Here is a 27449-nt window from a genome sequence, read left to right on the forward strand (position 1 = left end):
GAATGTCTTCCTTTGATAATGTTAGCAGCACTGTTACCAGAGCAGTGTGGGATAGTTCCAGGACTTTCACTGTCTAAAAGGAACTGGAGGCCCAAGCTTTTACGGGGATACTTCTGCTCTCCTGGTTCCCATGTCCCCAGTGATGTGACTGTCCCTGACTCAGTGCCTCTGCTCATGCTGTCTGTGAGATCACTGCCTTCCAGTGCCTCTTACCTCTTGGGCCTGCCCACTTTGTTAACAGGGACAGATTTCACAGTGATTTCCAGCCAGTATTTCTCTCTCCCCAGTTTGGGGTGTTAGCTAGAATGGTCCCTCAAAGCCCTCAAACACAGATGACAAATAGAAGAAGCTCAGGGAGACTATACCTGGGCTAGGTTCTTGCTACCAGCTGGTGGAAGACAAAGAAAACCCCTTTTCTTCCTGTATTTCATGCCCAGTGAGCAGTAGTGCCATCAGCAGCAGTTGTGAACCCCTAAATCAGTGATTCTCAATATGACTGACATGGTGGGGAAGACATAAGTTTGAAAATGCATTTTCAGGCTAGGTGTGGTGGCTCACACCTGTAATCCTAGCACTTTCGGAGGCCAACATGGGAGGATCACTTGAGCCCAGGAGTTCGAGACCAGCCTGGGCAGCATAGTGAGACCCTGCTTCTACAGAAAAATAAAAGCTAGCCAGGTGTAATGGCATGCACCCATAGTCCTAGCTACTTGGGAGGCTGAGGTGGGAGGATTGCTTAAGCCCAGGAGGTCAAGGCTGCAGTGAACATACCACAGCACTCCAGCCTGGGCAGCAGAGTGAGACCCCTGTCTCAAAAAGAAAAAGCATTAAAAAAAAAAAAAAAAGGTTTGTTAGTGTTTGTCTCAAAATTTTGCTTAATTTAAAATTATGTATATATTTGAATAATATGTGTCCATGTTAATAGTTCTAAAAGTATATATAGTAAAAGGTAGTTTTCTCTCCCCCTGCCTTTCAGCTTTCCCTTTCCATAGGCATCCACAAGTGCTATGAGCAATACTTGTGAAACCATCCTGAAGTACTACATGCTCATAAAATGTAAGTTACTTAAGTTTGGTATTTCAAGTAACAATAAGGGAAGATAGGAGAGTTTTATGTTTATCAAAAGGGGTGAATGTTATAGCAGATTGAGATGAGATGTTCTTACCTTTGGGTGGGATCTTAAGTGGAGCTCAATTCGGTTTCCCCAGTGTTAGAGGGAGAGATTACTTAAACCATCCATACTTATCCAGTTGTACTTGGTAAGTTTTCAAAGGTTCTACTTTGAAGAGGGCTTTTGTTGAGCAAGTAGTGGTTAATAGAGCAGCTCAGTTATATGTGTAAGTTTTTTGATGTGGGAAAAGGGCTTTTCTGTACAGAAGGACTATTTTAAAATTATTTGGGCTTTAAATTAATATGTATTAAAGTGGTAAATTTAAAACCCAGTTTTCTTTTAGTCTTGTTATTGTACTTGTAAGCATAGGCATTTTGTATAGAAATAAGAATAGTAATTTTCACCTGCTTGTCAATTAAGTTAATATAAATTTAACAGATTTAATTGCTCCAGGCCCCTTACTTAGTGAATTAAATTTCCTTAGATGTTTAAAATACATTTACACAGTCAGTCTGTCAGGCACAGTCAGTCCTTGACAGGTCAGAGTTACCACCTTAAACAGAAACTTCTTAAGCTCTTGGGCAGTCTGTGATACTAAGAAATTAAATTTGTAAATGTAGTAAAACAGGTTTTGGTTAAGACTTCCAACGCTTTTCATTAGCTGAATCTGAATTACCAACATTTAAAAAACACATACCCTAAACTTAACGCAAAAGTACTAGTAGTACCATGAGTTTGATATACTATACCTCATTTTATTGCTCATGTCTTTTCTTTCTGGGGTTGTGATGCCACTTGCCCAATTAAGGAGGACAGTTTTATCATCTCAGAAAGCTGTGGTTATCAGATTAAAAATACGGAATCATGATACAGTTATTATTGGTCAGAGATTTGAGACTGGGAAAGGGAACTAAGGGCTCTGTGTTTCCAGGATAATTCTACTCAAGAGATGCTGTGCCTTTCCTTATGTTAAGAGTCCTGAATGTGGCATCAAAGGGGGAATCCATGTTCAGAGTTTGTTTTGCAACCCCCCATACCTTTTTTTGAGACAGGGTCTTGGTAGGTTGCCCATGCTGGTGTGCAGTGGTGCAGTCATGGCTCACTGCAGCCTTGACCTCCTGGGCTCAAGCAATCCTCCCGCCTCAGCCTCCTGAGTAAGTAGCTGGGACCACAGATGTACGTCATCATGCCCAGCTAATTTTTTGATTTTTTTTTTTTTTGTAGAGATGAGGCCTCACTATGAGCTTAGGTTGATCTCAAATTCCTGGTCTCAAACAGTCCTCCCACCTCAGCCTGCCCAAGTGCTGGGATTATAGGCATAAGCCATCATGCCTGGCCTATTCTTCAAAAATAACCCTTCAATCAATTTTTTTTTCCTGGTCAAATTGGATTTTGTGTTTCTTTTATATATTCCTTGTCAGGCCCTACAGTTATTTTAATTTTGGGTGTTGGATAGACTAGGGTTCATATTCCATGCCTGCCATGCTTTTTGTGAACTTGGGCAAAATACTTAGCTCTTCTGAGATTCACTTTTGTCACCTAGTAAATGGGTTCAGCTGTAGTACTCTATGTATTTGTTTGTTTTAAGCATTAGATAGTGCGTGGTAAATGCTTAGCACAGTTCTTAGCACATAGTAAATCTTTAATAAATGTTAGAAAATATAATGATCTTGATTCTCTGTCTTCCCTCCCTAGTAGTTGATTTGGGGCACAGTGTAGCATTATTTGAATTATCGCAGAATAACTTTTTACCTTTCTGATTTTAACAGGGGAGAATGTGAAAAGGATGGGAGAGGGAAGAGAGAAAAAAGCTGGGTAAATGTGATCAACTTTACAGTCTTTATTCCCTGAACTGTCTTTCCCTGAGTCATGTGACACATTCTCCTCGTTTTCCTCTTTCTATCTTTGTGGCCTCTCCTCAGTTCCCTAGGCCCCTCTTCTTTGACCACTCCTTGTTTGAGTTACCAAAGATTCCATCTCTGGCCTTCTTGTGTTGATTCTACACGTTCTTCCTGGAAGCACATGTCCATGGTTTCAGCTTCCTTGCTAATTAGGAGAAACTTTGTCCTCAGAACCCATCTGGATTACAGCCAACAGCCTACTGGTCTCCATTGGGCTATCTCCCAGGTGCCTACAACAGTCTCAGAACTGACTCATCTTCCTTTTCAGTGTGTTATTTTTATAATCTCTATCTTGATGAATGGCACAACACAGTGACCCAAACTGGAAACTTGAATGTCGTTCATCTGGTTGGTGATCTGTTCCTAACTGTTTTACATCCGTAACATTTCTCAAATTTGCCTATTTTCCACCATTTCTACTATCCCTTAATTCAGGCTGCTTCTCACCTAGATGACTGCTGCAGGTTCCCTTGTTGTCTACTCATTATTAGTTTCTTATTCCAAGTCATTGATTAGATGGCTGCCAAAAGTGATCTCTTTAACTTCCCAACTTTAGATTCTGTGAATAAAATCCAAACTCCTTAACAGAGCAGGCCCTCATGATCCAACTCCTCTTAACGTTGGTAGCCTTATCTTTTCTCTGAGCCCACTGCCGCTTGATCCTTGGTGGTGCTGTGCTCTTTCTTGCTCTCTGTCTTTGATTGGACTGCCCACCTCCCTCCTTCTTACTTGACATTATAATTTATCAGATAGAGATCAGCTCCTCCAGTCAGCATTTCCTTACTGACTACTCCAAGTCTGACCCAGTGTAGATTCTGTGCTTGTATCTGTCAAGTCACTTATTGTATGATAATTCATACACTTATATCATATGATAATTCACACATTGGCATATGTAGATTAAACATTTATAGTCTCAGAAGGATCCTGATAGTCCAAAAGGTATAGTAATGCAGTTGTCTCTTAGTATATTCAGGTGATTGATTCCAGGATCCCCCCCATGGAGATCAAAATCCAGGGATACTCAGGTGCCTTATATAAAATGGCATATTTGCATGTAACCTATGCACATCCTCCTGTGTACTTTATAGGCCCTAAATAATCTCCAGATTACCTATATGGCTAAAACAATGCAAATACTATGTAAATAGCTATTATACTGTATTTTTAAGTTTGTTTCTTATTTTATGGTTTTATTTGTTTATTTTTTTGATCTGTGGATGTGCAACCCACAGATAGAGAGGGTCAACTGGGCTGGGCGCGGTGGCTCACACCCGTAATCCCAGCACTTTGGGAGGCTGGGGTGGGAGGATTGCCTGAGGTTAGGAGCTCGAGACCAGCCTGGCCAATATGGTGAAACCGTGTCTCTACTAAAAATACAAAAATTAGCCAGGCATGGTGGCAGGTGCGTGTAATCCTAGCTACTCTGGAGGCTGAGGCAGGACAATTGCTTGAACCCGGGAGGTGAAGGTTGCAGTGAGCCAAGATCCTGCCATGGCACTCCAGCCTGGGCAACAGAATGAGACTCTGTCTCAAAAAAAAAAAAAAAGAAGAGAGGGCCAACTGTATGTAATTTACTGAAGCATGGATTCACATTATAGATGGTCCCTGATTTATGATGGTTCAACTTATGATTTTTATACTATGATGGTGGGAAAGCTGGTGTGATATACGTATTCAGTAGAAATTGTACTTCCAATTTTGAAATTTGATCTTTTCCCAGGCTAGTGATATGCAGTGTGACAATTTCTCACGGTGCTGGGCAGAAGCATTGACCCACACCTCCCAGTCAGCCATGTGATCAGGAGGGTAAATGAGTATACTCCATGGTATACTGTGTTGCCTGGTGATTCTGCCCAACTGTACGCTAATGTGAGTGTTCTGAACACATTTAAGGTAGGCTAGGCTAACTATGGCATTCGGTAGGTAAAGTGTGTTAAATGCATTTCCTACTTAAACGATATTTTCAGTTTATGGTGGGTATATTGGAATATAGCCCCATTGTAGGGCAAGGAGCATCTTTATTTACCCAGTTGAGTTTAGTGGCAGCAGAACTAAGTTCGGTTTAGCTGTTCAGTGAGCCAAGCCTCACTTAGCATCTAATTCTGTCTTTATTTTCTGCTTTAGGTAGGCCACAGCTCTCCTGAAGGGATTAAGACTTTCTGTGTGAAAAATGATATTCAGAAGGAAGCCAGCATTAATTCTGTTTTTATACATTTATCAAGATTTGAAGGAATTTCACTGTCAATTCTGTCTTAATTGTATTCTGTATAATAAATCATAATGGTATCCAACGGCTCTTGAAAGGTTTGGTTTTTGTGAACATTTCTTTGAATGTCAAAGTTGTATTAGTTTGTTTCTCAATTAAACTGGGTGCTCTTTGAGGGCAGGGATTTATGGGACTTGTTTGTTTTGCAGTTTTATATCTCCAGCTGCTAATGCAGTGCCTGGTTTGTAGTAGGAATGAGAGATTTACTCCAATAGAACCATACTAAAGATCTTACACTTATGGATTACAGTTGATAGCTTTGTAGAGTGAACTGGTATTCCCTTTAAATGAGACGACATGACCTGAGTATAAAGTATAATCAACTACATGACTCCAGCAAGAATACCATGTGTCCCTCAGAGCAGCCAGATAGCATGGCTGGCAGATGGAGTTATGCACATCAACTGGACATTTAAGAGAGCTGGAGATTTCTTACATTTAGATGACAGTTTAGATTAGAAATATTTAATCTTAGCTGTACTTAATGTATTATGTAGCTATATGATACATCATGTATATATGGTATATCATATATATCATATATTTAATCACATTTAATCCTTAGCTATATTTTCATCCCCAAAATGGTATATGGATCTGTTTTTATTGTCAGCTGGTTGTTTATTGTTGCTTATCCATGGCTCATGAAAATCTTCATGTTACTTGGGAAATCTTTCACTCTGCCTTTTGAAGGACAGCCCAGAACCATTTCCTTCTTGGCACATGACCTTCTAACCCAATGACCAAAGAGTATGTAAAAGCATGGTACACACTGCTTTTGAAGATTACGTGTGTCTATTCTAGATGTGTCTTATTTCTTGCAGATATATTGCCTACAAAGATTTTGATATATATATATATACAGTAGACTATACTATATAATTAATATTTATACCAGATATTAAATATATAAGCATTCTACTAGAACTAAAGTTAAGAATTTGAAATAGTCTCATGTGAGTAATTAAAATAACAATAGCATCTTTTTCAAGAAAGTATTTTTAATATGGTGGAGATAATGACATGGAGAAAAGTAGTTAATTATTTTTGGTATTCCCGTATTTCATCAGTAGGTTGCCATAGAACATAATAGTTATATAATCAAACAGCAGAATAATTTTATATGAGGTTTATTGATACAGAAATGTTTGGTTCAGTGTTTGTCTTCCAGTTTTGTAGATTTTCTTTTCTGATTTTAAAACTGGAGAATACATTAAAACCAGAAACTTTCAGCCTCTATAATGCCCTCAAAACTCAGCAGGTTTTGAAAATGCCTCTTCCTTCTCTTCTCCTCCCCATAATCCTGCTTATTTTTGGCATTAAGTGAGTCAGGGGTTCCAAACTCAAATACATTTTTCAAGGCTGTGTAGTCAATGTGAATGACAGAAGTAAATCTGTTGGGTCCTGTGCCACACTGGAGTTTCCAACGCTTGTCTAAATGAGTTCAACTTCAGTTTTTTTGTGTTTTTTTAAGAGATGGAGTCTTGCTGTGTTGCTTGATCTGGTCTTGAACTCCCGGGCTCAAGTGATCTTCCAGCCTTGGCCTCCCAAGGTGCTAGAATTATAGGCATGAGCCACTGTGCTGGCCAATTTTTTTTTTTTTATCCCACTGTGCTACCAGTTTGTGATCTTCACTTTAACTGTGAAAGGACTGTCAAAGATTGTACGTATAAGATTTAGTTTGAGGGCCAGGCCTGGTGGCTCATGCCTGTAATCCCAGCACTTTGGGAGGCTGAGGCGGGTGGATCACGAGGTCAGGAGATCAAGACCATCTTGGCTAACACGGTGAAACCCCGTCTCTACTAAAAATACAAATAAATTGGCCGGGCGTGGTGACGGGCGCCTGTAGTCCCAGCTACTCGGGAGGCTGAGACAGGAGAATGGGGTGAACCCGGGAGGCGGAGCTTGCAGTGAGCAGAGATCACGTCACTGCACTCCAGCCTGGGCGACAGAGCGAGACTCCTTCACCCCCCCAAAAAAAAAAGTAGTTTGTCTTTCTCTTTGAAACTGAATTCATTAAACAAAAGCCTAAATAACTATACTATTACTTGTTATTTATTTATTTATTTATTTTAGACAGAGTCTTGATCTGTCAGCAGGCTGGAGTGCAGTGGTATAATCTTGGCTCACTGCAACCTCTGCCTCCCAGGTTCAAGTGTTTCTCGTGCCTCAGCCTCCTGAGTAGTTGGGACTACAGGCATGCGCCACCACACCCAGCTAATTTTTGTATTTTTGGTAGAGATGGGGCTTCACCATATTGGCCAGGCTGGTCTAGAACTCCTGACCTCAAGTGATCCACCCACCTCAGCCTCCCAAAGTGCATAAGTGCTGGGATTACAGGTGTGAGCCACCACGCCCAGCCTACTACGTATTCTTTTAGACCCAGCTGAAATATCACGTAATTGCTGAAGGCTCCTGAACTCTTCCAGATCAGGGATTGATTTTCCTCATTTTAAGATTGTCATGACAACTGTAGTATTGATAACTGTATTTTATTTATTTATTTATTTTTTGAGACAGAGTCTTGCTCTGTCACCCAGGCTGGAGTGCACTGTCATGATCCTGGCTCACTGCAAACTTAGCCTCCTGCGTTCAAGCAATTCTCGTGCCTCAGCCTCCCAAGTAGCTGGGATTACAGGTGTGCACCACCAAACACCTGGAATTAGTCTGGTTAATTTTTGAAGTTTTAGTGGAGATGGGGTTTCCCCATCTTGGCCAGGCTGTTCTCGAACTCCTGCCTCAAGTGATCCACCTGCCTTGGCCTTCCAAAGTGCTGGGATTACAGGTGTGAGCTACCGCACCCGGCTTATTAACCAATTTTTAATGTTCAGCACAACTTGATCATGATGTACAATGTCTTTTTTATGTTATATGTTGATGGAGTCAAATTACTGATATTTTGGTTCAGTTTTTTCAATAACAGATGAGACTATTTTCTGATTTTCATTCTGTTTTTTTCTTTGATCTGTATGTATTTATAAGTGTCTCTTATTTTCAAATAGGTTTTTTCTAGTTATCTTTTTGTAACGGATTTATAGATTATACATTGTGGTTAAAGAATATGGTCTGTAGGCTGGGCATGGTGGCTCACACCTGTAATCCCAGCACTTTGGGAGGCTGAGGCAGGGGGATCACTTGAGGTCATGAGTTCAAGACCAGCCTGGCCAACGTGGTGAAACCCTGTCTCTACTAAAAATACAAAAAAAATTTAGCCGGGCATGGTGGTGGGTGCCTGTAATCCCAGCTACTAGGGAGGCTGAGGCAGGAGAATCGCTTGAACCCGGGAGGTGGAGGTTGCAGTGAGCTGAGATAGTGCCACTGCAATCCAGCCTGCGCAACAGAAGGAGACTCCGTCTCAAAAACAAAGAAACAAAACAAACGAAAACACACACACGCAAAGAATACGGCCTACATGCACTTTCAGTCCTTTGGAAATTGTTGGTATTTATTTGCCGTTTGGCCTAGTTTACCCAGATTCCACAGGTTGTTAATGTTGTACAGTTGCGTCTTCTCTTTCTCACTTCACCCATCTATGTAATTTTTCTGAATCATTTGAGAAATAAGTTGCAAACATAATGCTGTATTACCCATAAATCAGGGTGTGTTTCCTGAAAACAAGGATACTCTCCTATAAAATCAGGAAATAAATATTGATATAATACTGCCATCTAATTCACAGACCCTACTCAAATTTCACTGATCTTCCAATTATGTCTTTTGTAGCAGAAACAAAACAACAGAAACCAACAAAATTCCCTCAAGAAAACAAAAGCAGAAAAACTTCCCTTTCCCCTTCATTTATTTCTGATTCAGGGACCATTCAGGATTATGCCTTGCGTTTAGTTGTCGTGTCTGTTCAGTCTCTTTTAATCTAGAATAGTTCTCAGTCTTTCCTTATTTTCAGTGATCCTAATATTTTTGAAGAGTAGAGAATTATTTTGTAGCAAGTCCCACAATTTGGGTTAGTCTGATGTTTCCTTTTGAATAGATTTAGGTTATGCATTTGTGGCAGGAATACCAAAGACACTATATTATGTTCTTCTCACTGCATCATATCAAGAGGTTCATGTCAATTTGTCCAATTACTGGTTATGTTTAATTTTACCACTTGGTTAAGATGTTGGCTGGCAAGTTTTTGTAAAATTAGTTTAGAGGTATTTCATACTTACTGGTTAGTAAGTAATAATGCATTTCGTGGGGTGATGCTTTGAGACTATATAAATAGCTTATTTCTCATCAAATTTTTGCTTGCTAGTTTTACCATCCATTGGTGATTTGTGCCTGAATCAGTTATTATAGTGGTTGCTAGATGGTAAATTTAAAAAATTTCATTATTTCTTCTGAATTCATCACTTGGCATTTCTTTTTTTTTTTTTTTTTTTTTTTTTTGAGACAGAGTCTTGCTTTGTCACCCAGGCTGGAGTGCAATGGCGCGATCTCGTCTCACTGCAACCTCTGCCTCCCAGGTTCACGTGATTCTGCCACCTCACCCTCCCAAGTAGCTGGGGTTACAGGCACCCGCCATCATGCCCTACTAATTTTTGTATTTTTAATTGAGATGGGGTTTCACCATGTGGGCTAGGCTGGTCTTGAACTCTTGACCTCAGATGATCTGCTCACCTTGGCCTCCCAAAGTGCTGGGATCACAGGCTTGAGCCACCGTGCCCAGCCAATCACTTGCCATTTCACTCTAAGGAAAAGCTTCCTCTCTCTGGTTTTTGTTTTTGTTTTTGTTTGTTTGTTTAAAATCTTTTAAACATATGAGCACAGCCTCATTGATTCTTATTTTGTTCCTTTTTCATGTATTTTTTGATATTCAAATTGTCCCAAATTTGGCCAGTGGGAACCCTTTCAAGCTGGCTCCTGTGTCCTTTTTCCATGTCCTCATCATTCTTTTTTTTTTTTTTTTTTTTTTTTTGAGACGGAGTTTTGCTCTTGTTGCCCAGGCTGGAGTGCAGTGGCGTGCTCTTTGTTCACTGCAACCTCCACCTCCCAGGTTCAAGCGATCCTCCTGCCTCAGCCACCCAAGTAGCTGGGATTGTAGGCATCTGCCACCACACCTGGCTAATTTTTCTATTTTTGTTTTTATTTTTTTTATTTTTTGAGACGGAGTCTCGCTCCGTCGCCCAGGCTGGAGTGCAGTGGCGCGATCTCGGCTCACTGCAAGCTCCGCCTCTCGGCTTCACGCCATTCTCCTGTCTCAGCCTCCAGGCATGCGCCACCATGCCCGGCTAATTTTTTTGTATTTTTAGTAGAGACGGGGTTTCACTGTGTTAGCCAGGATGGTCTCGATCTCCTGACCTTGTGATCCGCCCACCTCAGCCTCCCAAAGTGCTGGGATTACAGGCATGAGCCACCGCGCCCGGCAATTTTTCTATTTTTAGTGGAGACAGGATTTCACCATGTTGGTCAGGCTGGTCTCGAACTCCTGACCTCAGGTGATCCGCCCGCCTTGGCTTCCCAAAGTGCTGAGATTACAGGCATGAGCCACCACGCCTGGTCATGTCCCCATCATTCTTTGATCACTTTTTTTTCTTACTTTTTGGAATAATAAGATTTTCTGTGGGCTGGGCGAGGTGGCTCACGCCTGTAATCCTAGCACTCTGGGAGGCCGAGGCTGGTGGGTCACCTGAGGTCTGGAGTTCGAGACCAGCCTGGCCAACATAGTGAAACCTTGTCTCTACTAAAAATATAAAAATTAGCCGGGTGTAGTGGCACACACCTGTAGTCCCAGCTGCTAGGGAGGCTGAGGCAGGAGAATTGCTTGAACCCGGGAGGCGGAGGTTGCAGTGAGCTGAGATTGCGCCACTGCACTCCAGCCTGGATGACAGGGCGAGACTCCGTCTCCAAAAAAAAAAATTTCTGGGCTCATCTTTACTTTCGTTATCTCAGTCGTGGAATCAATAATTTTATCAGGGAACCCTGGTTCCTTTTATTAGTGAATGTACTTAGAAAATAAAATGTGTGCACTACTAGGTATGTTCTTTCTACTGGGGTGTTCTTCCTTTTAGGCTCTATGTGAGGAGAGAACTAGAATATTAAAATGTACCAGGTAATCCCAGCACTTTGGTAGGCTGAGGCAGGCAAGGCTGGCTGATCACTTGAGATCAGGAGTTCGAGACCAGCTTGGCCAACATGATGAAACCCCATCTCTACCAAAAAACACAAAAAGTAGCCAGGCGTGGTGACATGCACCTATAGTCCTAGCTAGAGTGAGATAGAGTGAGACCCTGACTTAAAAAAATAAACAAATAAATAAAATATACTGGAATTTAATTTATAGGTATGAATGACACAGAGAGGCCAATATTATTGAAAATGTGTTACTCACAGTTCTTCTGAAACAGCAGGCACACCATACTATGCAGGACCACATGGGGAAGCACCAGGGTGGGTCAGGAGGCAGAAGGAACCAGAGGAAAGGATGGGTGAGTTTTTTTTTTTGTTAAAGTGCTAGAAAGTTGTTAGGTGGGACATCCCCTATTGAGCAGAAAGAGAAACACAAATGTTGAGATTTGTGGTTGGACGGTTTGTAATATGATTTTTGTGCAGCCTCAAAAACACAGAGATGGTATGAATGTAAACAACTTTGGTCGTTAATTTGGCCCATCCTTTCAAGATGCCAAATCATCAATTACAGAATATCAAGAATGATTATATAGGTATGTATGCATGTCTATACATACATATGTACATCTATATCTTCCTGTAAATAATGAAAGCCATGGTTTCATTCCAATACTCTTAATTCTAGTCCAACACAATAGGGTTTATTCTGGTGTTTCCCTTTTCTGACATTGAAAAATCTGAGGCCAGGCACAGTGGCTCTTGCCTGTAATCCCAGCACTTTGGGAGGCCAAGGCAGGTAGATCACTTAAGGTCAGTTGCTCGAGACCAGCCTGGCCAACATGATGAAACCCCATCTCTACTAAAAGTACAAAAATTAGCCAGGTGTTGTAGTGGTGGTCGCCTGTAATCTCAGCTACTCGGGAGGCTGAGGCAGGAGAATCGTTTGAACCCGGGAGGTGGGGGCTGCAGTGAGCTGAGATAGTGCCACTGCACTCTAACCTGGGCGACAGAGTGAGACTCCATCTCAAAAACAAAACAAAACAAAAAATCTGCCTCTCCTTTTTTTTTTTTTCATTCATTCATTAATTCTTTAGATGGGGTCTTGCCCTGTCACCCAGGCGGTAGCGCAGTGACACGATTATAGCTCACTGTTGCCTCAAGCCATCCTCTCGCCTCAGACTCCTGAGTATCTGGGACCATACAGGCACGTGCCACTGTGCTCGGCTCTCTCATTGTCCTTTTTACTCACCTTCCTGTTGGTGACAATCTCCTGACTATGTAGGCCATTTTCTTGCCCCCAGCCCCACTGAATGAGCTGGCTGATTACTCCTTCAAGTTCCATGAGCCATTGTTACATATAGGTAGTACTCAGTTTGCATGGTTTTGATATTCATAAATTTCCATTGCTGTGGTTTAATTAAATAATGCCAGTCCTCAAATAGCAGTTAATGAAATACAAAATATAACCTGTGATCAAGAAAAGCTTCTCAGGTGGGCACGGTGGCTCATGCCTGTAATCCCAGCACTTTGGGAGGCCAGGGCGGGTGAATCACCTGAGGTCAGGAGTTCGAGACCAGCCTGACCAACATGGTGAAACCCCATCTCTACTAAAAATACAAAAAATTAGCTGGGTGTGGTGGCAGGTGCCTGTAATCTCAGCTACTTTGGAGGCTGAGGCAGGAGAATTGCTTGAACTCAGGAGGCATAGGTTGCAGTGACCCGAGATCGAACCATTGCACTACAGCCTGAGCAACAAGAGCGAAACTCCATCTCAAAAAAAAAAAAAAAAATAGCTTCTCCAAAATTTTAAAAATTTACCCTGACCCTGAAATAGTTGATTGTTCCCTCCCTAGACATCATTCAGTTGGAGCTAGCCTAATTTTGTTTTTTTGTTTTGTTTTGTTTTGTTTTGTTTTGAGATGGAGTCTTGCTCTGTTGCCCAGGCTAGAGTGCAGTGGCGCAATCTCGGCTCACTGCAACCTCTGCCTCCTGGTTCAAGTGATCCTCCTGCCTCAGCCTCCAGAGTAGCTGGGATTACAGGCATGCGACACCACACCCCGCTAATTTTTGTATTTTTGGTAGAGACAGAGTTTCACCATCTTGGCCAAACCCTCGAACTCCTGACCTTGTGATCCACCTGCTTTGGCCTCCCAAATTGCTGGGATTACAGGCATGAGCCACCGCGCCCAGCCTTTTTTTTTTCCTTGAGGAAAATTACAGTCTGCACTGCTCTCAGCTGAACTTTACACAGCTTTTACATTTCCCTCTGTCAGTTCCTCTAGTAATGGTGGGTGGGTAGCTGAAGGGAGGATATGTACAATAATGTATTTTTAGTTCCTTTGAACAGAGAGGTTGCTTCAGCCATTGCTATTGATGGCAGGAAGTATATTTATAGCTCCAGGGAAGGAGGGGTAGTGTGACTGCTGGTTTAAGAAAACCTGGGAGATTGTATTTAATATATGTTGTTAAAACTCATTTGTACTTTATTGTAAGTTCTTGCCTTAGAAATGTAGCTGAGGTGAATGAACCTGTTACTTATGTTATAAAGTATATGTATTATTGTAAGTATATTGACTCTGCTCCCTAATTTGGAAAAATCTTCCGTTTTGAAATTTTACAATATACAATACCTAAAACAAAGAGTACTTCTAGAACATACAGGATGTATGTGGAGAATTCAGGTGTTAGCATGCAACTGAACAGTAAAGATACTGAGTAGCAGTGTAAATATCGTTCCCATTTAGATATTTTATTCATAAAGTTCTTGTTGGTGTAGCTTTTATTGTGATTTTTTCTTTTTTTTTTTTTTTTTTGGATACAGAGTCTCGCTCTGTCACCCAGGCTAGAGTGCAGTGGCGCAGTCTTAGTTCACTGCAACCTCTGCCTCCCAGGTTCAAGTGATTCTCCTGCCTCAGCCTCCCGAGAACCTGGGACTACAGGTGAGCATTACCACACTGGCTAATTTTTATATTTTTAGTAGAGATGGGGTTTCACCATGTTGGTCAGGCTGGTCTCGAGCTCCTGACTTCAGGTGATGCACTTTCCTCGGCCTCCCAAAGTGCAGGGATTACAGGTGTGAGCCACTGCGCCTGGCCAATTGTGATTTTTTTGAAGATTGAAACCAAAATATTTTATACAGATCATAAGATATTCTTGGTAAACACTAAGCACCTCATAACTTGACCACAATTTTGATTGCACAACTTTCACCCATGGTTATCATGTGCAATGGGCACATTCAACACAAATCAAATTATTCTGAAGCTTTCTTTCTTTCTTTTTTTCCTACTCCCTTTCTTAATTGAGGGGAGCAAAAAGTTGGTTTCCAGGGATATGTCTTCTCTCTTATGCTGGTCCCAGATTGATGCAGTCATGGAAACTAGGCAGTAAACTCATTCTTGGCAGCTGCCAGCACTGGTCTGATTCTTTCTTTTAAAAGCATTAGATTCTTTAATAATACATATTGGGAAGATTGATGCCAAATGATTCCAGGTCATCCTAGAGGAGACTTGGGAACATTGTTGAATAGATTTAAATGATTCAGTTAAGTATTAACAGGTTACTAAACAAAACTGCAGTGATTTAACACAAGGTTTGTGTCTAATTTAAACAGGACCTATAAAATATAGAACAATTGGTTTGTTTCTTTTTTAGAATATTGAAGATTAGATTTTAATTTGAGAATTTTACTAATTTGAGGGTTTTGTTTTTTGTTTTTAAGAGTTCAAAATGTTGAATTGTAGATATGCTGAGTTTTATAATGAGCACAATGAAGGTTTTTCAACTGGCCCGTTAAAGCCAACCCACTAATGAAATGAAAATATGAAATATTATGACTCCATAATATTTTGTGGATTTTGAAGCTGAGCTGCCTGGGTTCAAATCCCATCTCTGCTACTTTTTGGGTACGTAACCTTGTGCCAGTTACTTAACCTCTCTGTGCCTCAGTTTCTTCATCTGCAAAATGGGAGATAGTGCAGTTTGAGTGTTCCTAATCTGAAATCTGAAATGCTCCAAAATCTGAAACTTTTTGAATGCCTACATGACTGCTCAAAGGAAATGCTTATTCCATGGAGCATTTGGATTTCGGATTTTTGGGTTAAGAATGCTCAATTGATAAGTAAGTGTAATGCAAATATTTCAACATCTTTAAAAACCTGAAATCCAAACCACGTGTGGTTCCAAGCATTTTGGATAAGGGATACTCAACCTGTAAATAATGTCTATTTCATGGGGTTGTGATGTGGAGTAAGTGAGCAAAGTTGTGTAATGTGCCTAGCTTATAGGGAACACTTAGCAAATGTTGGCTATTCCATTTATATATAAGAAATAGAATTATTGCTGGGTGTAGTGGCTGATGCCTGTAATCATAGTGCTTTGGGAGGCTAAGGTGGGGGATTGCTTAAGGCTAGGAGTTCAAGACCAGCCTGGGCAACATAGCAAGACTCTGACTCTGCAAAAAAATTCACAAATTAGTTGGGCGCGGTGGTTCCATGCCTGTAGCCCTCGCTACTCAGGAGGCTGAAGCAGGAGGATCGCTTGAGCCCAGGAATTTGAGGCTGCGGTGAGCCATGATAATGCCACTACACTACAGCTTGGGCAATAGAGTGAGACCCCAACTTAAAAAAAAGAAAGAATTATTGATGGGATTGTAAAGGCTGAAAATTAAATAAATTCAGAGAAGGTTTTTACGGAACTTATTTGTGAAATACTTTTAAAGGAAGGAAGGCATGTTTGTTTTAGGTTTATAAGAGATGGCAGATTTAGGAAGCTCCTCCCTACTCCAGATGAATAAGCCATCTGTTTTTCTATCCCTTTTAAGGATTTGCTTGGTGGGTTTCCATAACTTTTTTTTTTTGAGACTGGATCTTTTACCCATCCAGGCTGGCGGGCAATGGCACAATCATGGCTCACTGCAACTTCAGTCTCCTGGGCTCCAGCAGTCCTCCCGCCTCAGTCTCTCTTGAGTAACTAGGTCCACAGACGCGTGCCACCATGCCCAGCCAATTTTTATTTATTTATTTTTTTGTGTGGAGATAGGATCTTTCTATGATGCCCCGGCTGGTCTTGAACTCCTGGGCTCAAGTGATCTTGCTTTGGCCTTATAAAGTGCTGGGATTACAGTTATGAGCCATGGCGCCCAGTCTATGTATTCTTACAAAATTAAATTCGTATTAAGTGCTACACTAGCAGAATTTTTAAAATTTTTAAATGATGCAGAAATAGAGAAGAGAGAGTGCAAATTAACGAGAAATAGGCAAGACTAATTTGAAGAAAACTATGAAGCTTTACTGAAGGATTTTTTTAAAGATATAAAATACTGGCCAGGCGCGGTGGCTCATGCCTGTAATCCCAGCACTTTGGGAGGCCGAGGTGGGCGGATCGTGAGGTCAGGAGATCGAGACCATCCTGGCCAACATGGTGAAACCCCGTCTCTACTAAAATACAAAAAATTAGCCGGGCATGGTGGCGGATGCCTGTGGTCCCAGCTACTCAGGAGGCTGAGGTGGGAGAATCACTTGAACCCAGGAGGCAGAGTTGCAGTGAGCCGAGATCACACCACTGCATTCTAGCCTGGCTAGAGAGCAAGACTCTGTCTCAAAAAAAAAAAAAAAAAAAGAATAGACAAATAACTAGAGAAAAATAGTCCAGAAACAGACCTGAATATATATAGGAATTTAGAATATGAAAGTGTCAGTGTGTAGGAAGGAGTGAAATGAAAAAAGAAAGAAAAAAGGAATATGTTGAAAGTGGCATTCAGAAATCAGTGAGAAAATGATCGATTACTAAGAATGATCCTGTAACAGTGGGCTGTTTGGGGAAAAATACGTAAAGATTTCTAATTTAGACTATATTCAAATAATCACCAAATTATATAGAGCAGGGATACCCAACCTCCAGGCCACAGACCATCCTGTTAGGAACTGGGCCACACAGCAGGATGTGAACTTTAGGCCGGGGAACATTACACCTGAGCTCTGCCTCCTGTCAGATCAGCAGCAGCATTAGATTTTCATAGGAGCACAAACCCTACTGCGAACTGTACACTCCAGGGGTCTAGGTTGTGCGCTCCTTATGAGAATCTAATGCCTGATGATCTGAGGTGTTGCAGCTTCATCCCAAAATCTGAAACCATATCCTCCACCCCTCCATTTCATAGAAAAATTGTCTTCCACAAAACTGGTCCCTGGGTGCCAAAAAGATTGGGGACCGCTGATAATAGAGTATATATAATCAAATTACAGAAATAACCACACTCTATTCTTCCTCTAGAATATACTGAATGTTTCCTAAGAAAAGTTGAACACTCATGGCTGGTTGGCTGCTCTCTAGCACATCTTGCCTTCATCTCTCACTAGTTGAATTTTACACTTCAGGGGTCAGTATGTTTGTTCCAAATCTGCTTATGCCAGTTACATTTAGTACTGTAATTTTATAATTTAATTAAACATTAACTAATGAAATATGACTGCAAAAAGTAGTTGTTTTTAGGAAAATTAAGTTGTAAATCTTGAACAAATTGGATAAATACAAATCCCCTTTTCCCCTTTTCACCAAATTACTGTCTTACTAATTGTGGGCGTGAATATTTTGAAAGATTGGGGGTGGAAATCATAAAATTCTTTTTTTTTTTTTTGCTCTTTTTTCCCAGGCTAGAGTGCAATGGTGCGGTCTCAGCTCACCACAACCTCTGCCTCCTGGGTTCAAGTGATTCTCTTGTCTCAGCCTGCCGAATAGCTAGGATTACAGGCATGCGCCACCACACCTGGCTACTTTTTTGTATTTTTAGTAGAGACATAGTTTCTCCATGTTGGTCAGGCTGGTCTCGAACTCCCAACCTCAGGTGATCCACCCGCCTCGGCCTCCCAAAGTGCTGGTATTACAGGTGTGAGCCACCACACCTGACCTCGTAAAATTCTTAAACGCTCTATACTCAGTTGTCTTACAGTTGCCTAGATTCTTGTTCCATTTAAAGAAACTGAAATTTGAAATCACAAATGTGGATTATGGATATGATGGGTTATGGATATGATATATTTGTAATGAATATGCAAGAGAGAACATTTGAAACATTAATTAGTAGAAATGTACTTAAAGAAGAGGCCTTGGTTTTTTACCGTAATATTGGCAGGTGACATGTATTTGTTTTGAGTAAAAATCAAATATTTCAGTTACATTTTTAAAATTACCTGATATACTGTACTTTTTCATGTAACCAGTCAGCCCTGAGTCCTATTTGTGTTAGATAAGTTTTTACCAATCCTAGAAGGAGATAGAGGACAAGCTTTTATATGCTTCGGCTGAAGAAAACCTTTCTCCAAAGAAGTAATTATCTGATCCTCCTATAAAGGGCCAGATAGTAAATATTTTAGATTTTGCAGGCTGAAGTAGAATCAAGGGTAATACGTACGTTCTGATATAACAAGAGAGAAAACAAATTTTGAGAAATTTCTTATTGATTAAATTCAAAATAATAAACACAATTTTTTGAAATACAGGTATACTAATGAGAAGAATGGAGTTCTTTTCGGAGTGATAACGTTTTGCTTAATTGGAGTTCAGAGTTAGTGCTTCCTATTCAATAAATAATCATCAAAATTGATTGCAAGTATTTATCTATTAATGCAGATCTGTAATGAGGTTTTATATATTTCATCTTTGACACGTCTTCACACATACATGTCAAATAATTGATACCAGCCCATAAACATATGATTTTAATTGAGCATGTTAATAACTCAGGAAGCATTTATAGAATTAGGTTTTTCTTATAACATTTACCTTTTAGTATATTATTCATTGCTGCTTAATTACTTCCAATGGAAGTTTAGACAGAAGCTCCACAATTGCACTGTTAAATAGATATTGAAATATAGAAATTTCCTTGTGCATTAAGGTCCTAAAAATTATTCTGGAAATGTAGTTTGAGCTAAGAAACTATATCCACTGCAAATTTGTTTGGGAATGGAGATCTCACTTGTTTTAACTTTTGATAGCATGTAAAGTGTATAAAGCAGCTCTACATTGCTTATGATTCAAAAGTTAGTTGTCTAAATAACAACAGTTTAAGTTTCATATATAAGTGCTGTTCTGTCCTGTAATTTTAAGTTGAATTTACTATTATAAAATTAGCAAAAGCTAATTCTCAAAGTCATTTATTGTTTGATCATAGTGTCTGAAAGCAGTCTTATTGTTGTGAAAAATTTCAATCTCAGTTCCAAGCTGAAAAGAAAAAAAAAAAAAGCATGATAAAACTTTAGTACAGCTCAGCCGTCAAACTGCTGTGTGCCTGGGCAAGTCAGGTTATTCAGCTTCTGTTTCTGACGATGGTTAAGCCCATGGCAGTGAATGAAATTCACCATTAACATGGTTGGTTTAATAATTCATGATAAATTCAGATATTTTTCATAGAATATCTATTGATAAAAAACATGAATAACCACCTTACATTTTCACAAGTTTTATAAATTACCCAACTAAGCCTTTTTCTGCTTCACACATATTTTTACCATTATCAATGATAACGTATCTGAGATTCCACTTTAGGTTATATGGAATTAGTACTTTTTCACCTTCTTGTTTGTAGTTGTTCAACACAGACTATTCATAGAAGCTAATTCTTCAGTTGTTTTAAGCTTGGCACTGACTCCTTGAATAAACATCTGAACAGTGTTGTAACATCTATCAAACTCATCAAAAGAGATGGAAATCTACTTAACCTCAATTGCCTTGTTTTTTTTTTAAACAGATTATTGATCTTGCTCCTATGTTTTTGACTTTTAGAGCAAATGATTTTGTTGAAAGGCTAATAGTCTTTTTTCTTTTTAAATTATCTTATATTAAACTTAAAAAATAATTTTTTTGTTACCTGTCTGGAGAAAGCCTAAAGAAAGGCTAATTAATACTCTTAAACAAGTTTATTTTCTCTGGATACATTTCTTCAGCTTCTTCATGATTTAATTAACTTATCACTAGAATATTACTTTTCTTGCTTTGCTAACAGATGAGCTACTTAGAAACTTCCCTCCTTTAGAAACTTTCTTTCTATTCCTTACCTTCCCTCCTTGCTGTAATGAAATATTCCACTTTAAATTTTCAAATTTTTCTGACCATTGCTTTCCTGTGAATCGGAAATACTGTGATCAGTCCTTAGTTTGGTAACATTGATGTATTTTGAATTCTTTTAGCACAGATAGACAGTTGACTCCTTGAACAACGCAGTTTCAAACTGCACAGGTCCAATTATATGAGAATTTTTTTCAATAAATACAATCAGCAGTTTATTATACATATGCAACCAAATGTAGATCAAAAATACGTTATTTGAGGAAACCCCCAGATACAGAACAGTGAAATTTTTGTATCCTCTGGGCCACTGTGGGACTTCAGTGTGCATAGATTTTGGTATCCACGGTTGATCCACAGATACCAAGGGATGACTGTAGAGTCATTGCATAATAAACAAAATGCTTCCCTATCTTGTCTTGATCAAACAATGCATACCCTCCACTGTGCCTTAAAAGCACGACATTCAGGCTGGGTGTGGTGGCTCACACTTGTAATCCCAGCACTTTTGGAGGCCAGGGTGGGAGGATTGCTTGAGCCCAGGAGTTCAAGACCAGCCTTGGCAACATAGTGAGAGTCCATCTCTAGTTTTTAAAAAATACAAAATTAAAAAAAATGAAAAACATGACATTCAAAGTGCATTTGTTTTTGTTTTGACGTGATGGTTATGCACTAATAACTAATGATAGTTATGTACTAATAACGTCAAAATAATGACTTTTAGTTATAACAGTTATGCATTAATAAAAAATAAAATGTCACAGTATGACAGTATGCATGTGTGGCACCAAACATGCTGTTGAGTTATAACTTTGTGGCTGTGATTTGTGGTATACTGAGCAGCAGTGGAAAGCTATATAAGCCACTCCACTCTGCCAGTCAGTACAGTGGCTGATTACCAATTATGGATAACCAGAACACATCAAAAAGCAGTTCAACAAGGATCAGAATAATAACATGTAAGTACCATTTATTAAGTAGTTATGTGTAAGGCACTGTGTCAGACTGTATAATGTACATTATTTAACCTTCAAAAGATTGAGAGGGAAGATCCCTTGAGTCTAGGAGGTCGAGGTTGCAGTTAGCTGTGATTGCACCACTGCACTCTAGCCTGAGTGATGGAGTGAAATCCTGTCTCAAAAAACAAAACAAAACAAAACAAAACAGGCCTGGTGCGGTGGCTCTTGCTTGTAAATCCCAGCACTTTGGGAGGCTGAGGCTGAGGTCAGGAGTTTGAGACCAGCTGGGCCAACATGGCGAAACCACGTCTCTACTAAAAATACAAAAATTAGTTGGTGTGGTGGCTCACACTTATAATCCCAGCTACTCGGGAGGCTGAGGCAGGAGAATTGCTTCAACCCGGGAGGTGGAGGTTGCAGTGAGCCAAGATCATGCCACTGCACTCCAGCCTGGATGAGAGTGAGACTCCATCTCCAAAAAAAAAAACAAAACAAAACAAACGAAAACTACAAAAGATTGTCTGAAGCCAGCCACAGACAATATTAAATGAATGAGTGCAGCTACATTCTTTCTTATTTATGGATGCAGAAGTTTGAATTTCATATAATTTTTCCATTTCACTTATATATAAATTATATATTATATATTACATAATATATAATATATATCATTATATAAGATAATATAATATATATTAGATAATATATTACATAATATATATTAGATAATATATTATATATAATATATATTAGATAATATATTATATATATTATATAATATAATTAAAATATATAATATATGACATATAATATATGTTATATATATTATGTTATATATAATATATAATATGTATAATTATATATTATAATTATATAGTATATATTTTTATATTTTATATATTTTATAATATATAATATATCATATATAATATATATATTATCATATATGATATATAATATATTATCATATATAATATATCATATCATATATATTATATATCATATATAATATATCATATCATATATATAATATATAATCATATATAATATATAATATATATTATATATAATCATATATATAAAAACATATATATGATATGATATATAATATATATGATATGATATATGATATATATGATATATATGTATATATGATATATGTGATATATATGATATATGTATATATGATATAATATATATGATATATATAATATATATTGTATATTATATATAATATGATATATAATATATAGTATATATAATATATACTATATATACTATATATACTATATATATAGTATATATATACTATATATTATATAATATATATATAATATATAGTATATATATAATATATACTATATATTATATAAATATATATAATATAAGGCACAGTGGAGGGTATGCATTATTATATAATATAATATGTATTATATATTTTATGTATAATATATTTTGTATATTATATATTATATAATATATAAACTATAAGATATATATTATATATAAGTGTATATTATATATAATTTTTATATATACTTTTTTTTTTTTAAGACTGGATCTTGCTCTGTCACCCAGGCGGGAATGGAGTGGCTGGGACTACAGGCGTGTGCTATCATGCCCAGCTAATTTTTATTTATTTTTTTATTTTTATTTATTTATTTTTTTTAAGACGGAGTCTCGCTGTCACCCAGGCTGGAGTGCAGTGACATGATCTCGGCTCACTGCAAGCTCTGCCTCCCGGGTTCACACCATTCTCCTGCCTCAGCCTCCCAAGTAGCTGGGACTACAGGCACCCACCACCACGTCCGGCTAATTTTTTGTATTTTTAGTAGAGACGGGGTTTCACTGTGTTAGCCAGGATGGTCTCGATCTCCAGACCTCATGATCCACCTGCCTTGGCCTCCCAAAGTGCTGGGATCACAGGTGTGAGCCACCGCACCCAGCCTATTTTTTATTTTAACATTTTTTTTTTTTTGTAGAGATGTGGTCTCACTGTGTTGCCCAGGCTGGTCTCAATCTCCTGGGGTCAAACAATGCTCCTGCCTCGGCTTCCCAAAATGTTGGTATTACAGGTATGAGCCACTTTGCCTGGCTATCATATAAATAATTTTGATGTTAGGAATTTTTAGTTGCTTTTATTTTTATTTTTTGTTGTTTTAAATATTTATTAATAGAAGCAAGGGGTGGATAAATCTAGATCAAACTCTTCCTTAAAATAGTTCTGCTTTTGGTAGGATTCCAGATTTTCCTATTTTTGTTAAGTGTTTCTAATGATGTTTGGCATAGGTGTTAACTTCATGGGCCTGTTGTATACAAACCAATTTTTTCTTGCTCTGAGTGAACACTAACAGAACCTGGTAGGTGAGTCACACTGATACTGCATTCACTGAAGTTACTAAGGTGAATGATAAGAGATGAGAATCCTTTGCATTTGTATTCAAATCAAGAGTTGTAGAATTTGAAATTCCTGTTTTGATGATCTATGTGAAGCATGCTGTCATTCTTCTCTGCTAGTCTATGTTGATGATGTCATTAAACTAGTCTTTGACTTTTAGTTCTTGGCTTAAAATATTGGAATGATTATATAATAAATAGGTTTATTTCATGTGGAAAAGGAATATGTGTTTGCCCTGAAATAGTCTGATCTGATCAGGAGGATATTTTGCTGAGCATGGCTGGAAATAAATTTGTAGCACCAATTAAATACACTGTAGCAGCTCTGAGAGGGAATAAAAGTAAAATATAAATAGTAAATATGAGAGAAAGTGACTATGGGATCTAACTATGTAAGAGCAGGGTGGGAGTATGGGTAGATACGTACATGCCCCCTAGATTTTAGGAAAGCATATTTCAAGAAGTAGAGAAGACATGGATATCAATCAGTGGAAATCGTATACTAAAACGGAAGTCAGTGAAAAAAAAAGACTGCTCTCAAACTAAAGATAGATGGTTGCTTCTAATAGGTAGGTATTCAGATTTGATTAAGAAATTAGAAGGCCGGGCATGGGGACTCAGGCCTATAATCCCAGCACTTTGGGAGGTCGTGGTGGGCAGATCACTTGAGCCCAGGAGTTCGAGACAAGCCTGGGCAACCTGGTGAAACCCCATTTCCACAAAAAATACCAAAATTAATTAGCAGGGTGTAGAGGCACATGTCTGTATTCCCAGCTACTCAGGAGGCTGAAGTGAGAGAATCACTTGAGCCTGGGAGGTTGAGGCTACAGTGAGCCGAGATCACACCATTGCACTCCAGCCTGGGTGACAGAGTAAGACCCTATCTCAAAAAACAAATTTTGAAAATATACAGAAGTATAGAAAAACTGAAGTAATTTAATTTGTGTTAAAATCTATTTGGTATTAAAACTAATGTTTGGCCGGGCATGGTGGCTCACGCCTATTAATTATCCTAGCACTTTGGGAGGCAAAGGCAAGTGGATTGCTTGAGCTCAGGAGTTCAAGACCAGCCTGGGCAACGTGGCGAAACTCTTTCTCTACAAAAAATACAAAAATTAGCTGGGCATGGTGGCTCACGCCCGTAGTCCCAGCTCCTTTGCAGGCTGAGGCGGGAGGATCACTTAAGTCCAGGAGGTGGAGGTTGAAGTGAGCTGAGATCGCACCTCTGCACTCCAGCCTGGGCGACAGAGCGAGACTCCGTCTCAAAAAAAAACAAAAACAAACAAACAAAAAAAACAGACAATGACAAAAAACCCTAATGTTTTATGAAAAAGCTCTTTAATTTTTCGTGACCAAACTGCTATTCTCTAGACCTACACTGTCCAAAATGATAGCCATTAGCCATGTGTGCTACTGTGTTGGACAGCACGTATTTAGAACATTGCCAACATCACAAAAGTTCTATTGCAGAATGCTGTGAAAATGAGATACACTTTCATTAGAAAAGCTAGTAAAAATAAGTAGGGGTAATGGGGTACTTTGACTATCCAGAAATTTTGCTAAGGAAGAATTAGATTTTTATAATACTGGGACATTAGTGTGCACTTTTTTTGTCGTAATTGCATTTTGTTCTTTATTTTGAAATAAATACATGTACAGAAAAATTGAAAGAATAGTTACAGAGTCTTTTCGCTCCCTGAACCATTAGAGAGTGAGCCCCATCAGCCCCAAATACTTTAATGAGCATTAAATCTGGTGTTTGGCCGGGCACGGTGGCTCACGCCTGTAATCCCAGCACTTTAGGATGCCGAGGTGGGCAGATCATTTGAGGTCAGGAGTTTGAGACCAGCTTGGCCAACATGATGAAAACCTGTCTCCACTAAAAATACAAAAAAATGAGCCCAGCTTGGTGGTGCACACCTGTAATCCCAGCTACTCAGGAGGCTGAGGCACGAGAATCACTTGAACCTAGGAGGCAGAGGTTGCAGTGAGCTGAGATTGTGTCACTGCATTCCAGCCTGGGTGACAGAGTGAGACCCTGTCTCCAAAAATAAAATAAAATAAATCTGGAGTTTAATACCAGTACAGTACTACCAGCTTATCTTCAGGCCCCATTTGAGTTATTCTAGTTGTCCCCAAAAGGTGAAGGATCCAGTTTAAAATCACACATTGCATTTAGTTGTCATGTCTGTCTTTGACTTGATCGCCTTGACACTTTTGAAGATTACAGGCTAATTATTTTGAGGAAGTCATTAACATGGACCTGATGTTTCTTCATCTTTAGATTCAGATTATGCATTTTATCAGAATTGCCATATAAATTGTGCTGTGTTCTTATTTTATCCATCCAGGTACTACATAATTTCCATATGTCCCATTTTTCATGATGTTAACCTTGGTCACTTGATTAAGATTGTGTCTGCCAGTTTTCTCTACCATACATTTAACTATTTTTTCCTTTATAATCAGTATTTTATGAGGAGGAGGAGGAGGTACTTTGAGACAATGTAAGTATCCCATTCCTCATCAAATTTTCACCTTCTAGTTTTAGCACCCATTGAAATTTTTTTGCTGGATTATTGGTATGATGGCTGCCAAATGATGATTTTCTAATTTCATCATCCCTTCTACATCCATTCATTGACATTTCATTGAAAGGAAAAACTGTTTTCTTCCCGTTTATTTAACTTATATCAATATGGACTTACGGATTCATATTTTATTCAATAAGTTATCTATTAGTGTACTTTGGTACTTTGATGCTGAGTTTGTCCCAGATTTGGTCAGTGGAAACCCTGTCAAGCTGGCTTCTGTATCCTTTTGACATTGTCCTATCATTCTTTGATCACTTTCCTCTTTCTGGGACCAGATATGATCAAAGCCCTTCTTATACTTTTCCTGCCCTACCTCTGGAATCATTTCACCAAGGTACCCTGGTTCCCTTTATTGAAGAATGTATTTAGAGGTCAGGTCTGGACAGTAGATGTCATTGTTCCACTGAGGTGTCACTGCTCCTAGACTTCCTCAGCAGACAGAGCTAGAGCATATATGCATGTATATACATACACAAACATACATCCACACACAGACTCATTTTTTTATTTCTTGCTCTGTGTGTGTGTGTGTGTGTGTGTGTGTGTGTGTGTGTGTGTGTACTGTGAGTTCACACTGGTACCTAGTATCTCAACACCTCAGAGTTCATTTTATTTTTCTTCCTTTTTGTATTTGTAACTCCCTTCTCTGACAGAGAAACTGGGCCCCAGTTTTTCTTAATATATTAATATTTACTTAATTGATCAATCCCCTTGAATGTGCCCAGTCTTTCCTTTCCTTATCAGATCATGTGCATGCTAACCTTGCTCAGCCCCACCTAATGGTTTTTAGACTGAATTATTTGGAGACGAAAAAAGTACAGTTGATGCTCATTATTCACAGATTTTTTTTATTTGCAAATTCACCTACTTGCTAAAATTTATGTGTAACCCCAAAATCTGTACTCGTAGCACTTTTATGGTCATTCATGAACATGTACAGAAGGGTAAAACATTTGAGTCGCTATTGGGTAACGTGTATTCCTAGGTGAGGCCAAGCAAGGCAGTCTGCTGCCTTCTTCTTTGAGTCCTCATACTATAAATAGTTGTCCCTTTTGCAGTTTACTTAGTGCCACATATTTTGCA

General features: G+C 38.9%; 1 protein-coding gene across 9 annotated transcripts in view; it reads left to right on the plus strand.

Annotated features, from left to right (window-relative positions):
* The window catches only part of PTPRA (protein tyrosine phosphatase receptor type A), a 166024-nt gene that overhangs the window by 13958 nt on the left and 124617 nt on the right, over positions 1 to 27449 (plus strand). For 2 of the 9 annotated variants that reach the window (XM_063702263.1, XM_063702264.1), the window contains exon 2: positions 977 to 1056. The exons of the other annotated variants lie outside the window; for them this stretch is intronic. The gene's annotated coding sequence lies outside the window, so the exon portion shown is untranslated. The remainder of the gene's footprint in view (positions 1 to 976; positions 1057 to 27449) is intronic. 9 annotated transcript variants of the gene reach the window in all.

Source organism: Gorilla gorilla, chromosome 21 (assembly GCF_029281585.2).
Source record: "Gorilla gorilla gorilla isolate KB3781 chromosome 21, NHGRI_mGorGor1-v2.1_pri, whole genome shotgun sequence".
Lineage (NCBI taxonomy): Eukaryota > Metazoa > Chordata > Mammalia > Primates > Hominidae > Gorilla > Gorilla gorilla.